The sequence below is a fragment of the Otolemur garnettii genome, unplaced genomic scaffold (genome assembly GCF_000181295.1).
Source record: "Otolemur garnettii isolate 467f Iridium unplaced genomic scaffold, OtoGar3 scaffold00031, whole genome shotgun sequence".
Taxonomy (NCBI): Eukaryota; Metazoa; Chordata; class Mammalia; order Primates; family Galagidae; genus Otolemur; species Otolemur garnettii.
The window spans coordinates 77,178-81,246 of NW_003852426.1; the positions used below are offsets into that span (position 1 = coordinate 77,178).

The 4,069-nt window shown below is 41.5% G+C and overlaps 1 non-coding gene across 1 annotated transcript; it reads left to right on the plus strand.

Annotated features, from left to right (window-relative positions):
• Window positions 1-375: 375 nt before the first annotated feature.
• LOC111725131 lies at window positions 376-447 on the plus strand. Its single transcript, XR_002773271.1, has one exon. It is a non-coding gene; the product is annotated as a small nucleolar RNA SNORD45 (small nucleolar RNA).
• Window positions 448-4,069: the final 3,622 nt, after the last annotated feature.

Here is a 4,069-nt window from a genome sequence, read left to right on the forward strand (position 1 = left end):
GAACAGACATGAATTACACAGGATTGAACTTATTTTTTAAATGACTTTTTGTTTAAAACATTGCTGATTCTTTCTATTATGTTTTCCAGAAGAAAACCCTTTTCTGGTGGTGCCCAGAGGTCAGTTGGGTAGAGCGCCAGCCACTTATACTAAGGCTGGTGAGTTCAAACCCAGCCTGGGCCTGCTAAAACAACAATGACAACTGCAACAAAAAAATAGCCAGGTGTTGTGGCAGGCACCTGTAGTCCCAGCTACTTGGGCGGCTGAGGCAAGAGAATTGCTTAAGCCCAAGAATTGGAAGTTGCTGTGATCTGTGATGCCACAGCACTCTACTGAAGGTGACAAAGTGAAACTCTGTCTCAAAAAAAAAAAAAAAGTCAGTGACGTACTGACATGTATTAGCTGACTGCACAATTGATGTGAGCTCTAATATTACACTGAGACCTTGGGGGCAAAAAAAGAAAACCCTTCTTTGTCTTTTGAGCTATTTATAGCTTTCAGCAATGTATGTACATATAAGCAAAATTTAAACCATTCATTTTTCTCTCAGCTAGATTTTCCCAGAATTTGAAAACTATTTGTAAGTATTCTTAAATTCTGACAATACATTTATTTACATAAGTTCAATAAGAATCTGTTTTCTTCTATAATAGGACACAATAAAAGTACTGGTTTTTGTTTGTTTTGTTGTTGTTTACTGTCTCAAGCTGTCGTCCTCGGTAGAGTGCTATGGCATCACAGCTCACAGCAACCTCAAACTCTTAGGTTTAAGCGATTCTCTTGCCTCAGCCTCCCAAATAGCTGGGATTACAGGTGCCTGCCACAATGCCCAGCTATTTTTTGGTTGGATTTGTCATTGTTGTTTAGCAGGCCCCAGCTGGGCTCGAACCCACCAGCCTCTTGTATGTAGCTGGTGCCCTACTCACTGAGGTACAGGCACCAAGCAAAGATACTGGTTATTTTACCAAAGCTTTGATTGGAATTACATTTCCAGAGGTGTCCAGACTGCATTAAGGAATTAAAGTTGACTCTAACCTGACATCCTTAAAAAGGTTCCAGCAAAGCCAAAATTGTATAATAAAGAAAAGCCCAGATGGCTAATAATTATTCTTACTGCACTTTATGCAAATAATCAGACCCAGTATGCTAAAAGTACAGTGTATTTTGGCAATTAAATTGATTCTGTTACAATTTGTTTTTGTTTTCTGTTTTTTGGGGGGGGGTTTGTTGGGGATTCATTGAGGGTACAAGAAACCAGGTTACACTGATTGCTTTTGCTAAGTATAGTCCCTCTTACAATCGTGCCTTGCCTCCAAAAGGTGTATCACACACCAAGACCCCCACCCCCATTCCTCCTTCCCTCTCTCTGCTCTTCCTTTTTTTTTTTTTTTTGAGATGGAGTCTCAAGCTGTCACCCCGGGTAGAGTGCCATAGCATCACAGCTCACAGCAACCTCAAACTCTTGGGCTTAAGAGATTCTCTTGCCCCAGCCTTCCAAGTAGCTGGGACTACAGGGCTACCACAACACCCGGTTATTTTTTTTGTTGTCAGTTGTCATTGTTGTTTAGCAGCCCCAGGCTGGTTCAAACACGCCATCTTTGGTGCATGTAGCTGGTGCATAACCACTGTGCCATGGGCACCAAGCCTGAACTAAACTATTAACAAGACTAAGTGACTAGCCAAAACATATTAAGTTATATACTATAGTCAGATTTGCTCCAATTTATTTTTCCTTCCCACTTCTTGGCCCTGAGATAATGTATTAGCCCTGAGATAACATAAAATCTTTTCATTTCAAAATGGGTGCTGGAAAAAAAAAAAGTTAAAATATCTATCCCCCAAAACAGGTATCTGACATATTTTGAAATGAATGTCCCAGAAGTAACATTACAAAAGCATGCTAAAATACTTGTCCCAATCTGTAAACTATATGACAAAAGAAATGTGATTAGAGATTTGATTTGTCTCTAATACTAAGACTGATGGATAAAACCTGCAACAGCCATAAGACTCAACAAGGATCACTGACTCACTAGACCAGGAGACTGCTAAATGGTTTCACAATTCTGACTTCATCCAAGTTGGTTTGAAGAAGCCAGATTGAGCGTCTATTTACTTCTTTACCCTAGAGTAGTTTTTCAGATATTTTCCAGGTCCTGCATTCCAGTAACCTACTCAGACCAAGGAACTTACTCAATGGGCCTCAGAACCCCCACAAAGATGGCCTTCCTGCCTTTTCAAAGCCTCCAACAAATGACCCTCAATCTCTATCATGGCACACGCAAACACCTCCTGAGCTACGTTATACCACACTCTGAATTACTTAAGAAGTGGCCCCTTGCTCTGCTTCGTGAAACCAGCATACATTCCAGTCGATGACCAGGTTATTCTCGGAACTTGGAAGGAAAGACCCAACAAACAATTCAAGGAAAAATGAACTAGTCCCTGGCATGTCCTGCTTGCAAATCCTACAGCAGTCAAGTTGTTTAGATTACATCATTCCCACATCTAGTCTTATCCCACTGAGAAAACCAGGAATTTGAGCCCAACCAGTGGACTACAGAACTGTGTGAAGACTAAGAGCTTCAGTTTTGGAAATAGGCCGTATATTATTCTTAGACATCTTTGTTTGTTGCTGTATTTAGTATGCCCCTTGTTATCTTTTGGCAACTGTGCTGCACGTTGTTCTCAGTGTATATTTAAACCTATCTTTTGCCAGAGTAAGTTTGATCCCTAAGCAAATGCAGTAAATTGTAGTAATTATTTTCATTTAAAATCTATTTCATTTGGGTGGCGCCTGTGGCTCAGTGAGCCAGGTGCCAGCCCCACATACAGAGGGTGGCGGGTTCAACCCCGGCCCAGCCAAACTGCAACAAAAAAATAGCCAGGTGTTGTGGCGGGCACCTGTAATCCCAGCTACTCGGGAGGCTGAGGCAAGAGAATCACCTAAACCCAAGAGCTGGAGGTTGCTGTGAGCTGTGACTCCACAGCACTCTAAGGCACAAAGTGAAACTCTGTCTCTAAAAAAATAATAATAAAATAAAATCTATATCATAGATATTAAGTGTAGTAATAGAATTGGGGAATGAAAGCACATGTAGTAAGAATAAGATGGAATCTGTCAGGCTAAGGTAGACATGAGACAGCTGGTCTGGTCATAGGTCCTAAGTGACCTTCACCTCCTATCTCTCATTCTGTTTAGTAAATTTAGCTCCTACCCTAAAGATGTTCATCTTGAATAATTTAGGAATTAACTTTTCAATTGGAAATGTTAGACAAGGCAGCATGGTGGCTCACTCCTGTAATCCCAGCACTTTGGAGGCTGAGGTGGGCAGATCAACTGAGCTCAGGAGTTTGATACAGCCTGAGCTAGATTGAGACCTCACCTCTAAAAATAGCCGGGTATTGTGGTGGTAGCCTACAATCCCAGCTACTCACCAGGCTGAACAAGAGAATCGCTTGAGCCCAGGAGTCTGAAGTTGCTGTGAGCTATGACACCATTGCACTCTATTGGGAGTGACAAAGTGAGACTCTGTCTCACAAAAAAAATAAAAAAGATGGCTCAGCACCCGTAGCTCAGTGGTTAAGGCGCTGACCACATACACCAAGGCAGGTGGGTTCGAACCCAGCCCAGGCCTGCTAAACAATGACAACTCCAAAAAAAAAAAAAAATAGCTGGGTGTTGTGGCAGGAGCCCATAGTTCCAGCTACTTGGAAGGCTGAGGCAAGAGAATCTCTTAAGCCAGGAAGTTGAGGTTGCTGTGAGCTGTGACATGATGGCACTCTACCTAGGACAACATAGTAAGATTCTGTCTCAAAAAAAAAAAAGAAAAAATTGGAAATGTTGTAGATTGTCATTGAGTTGTGCTGGTGATTATTTAAAATAAGGGTTATTGTGATCTTTGCTTTAGGAGGATTGATTTGGGAATTATTTCTGAATTTGAAATGTTGTATTGTCACTGAGTTGTAATTATTATTTAAAATAATAAAATAAGCAATGCCCGTAGCTCAGTGGGTAGGGTGCTGGCCACATACACTGGAGCTGGTGGGTTCTAACCCGGCCTGGGCC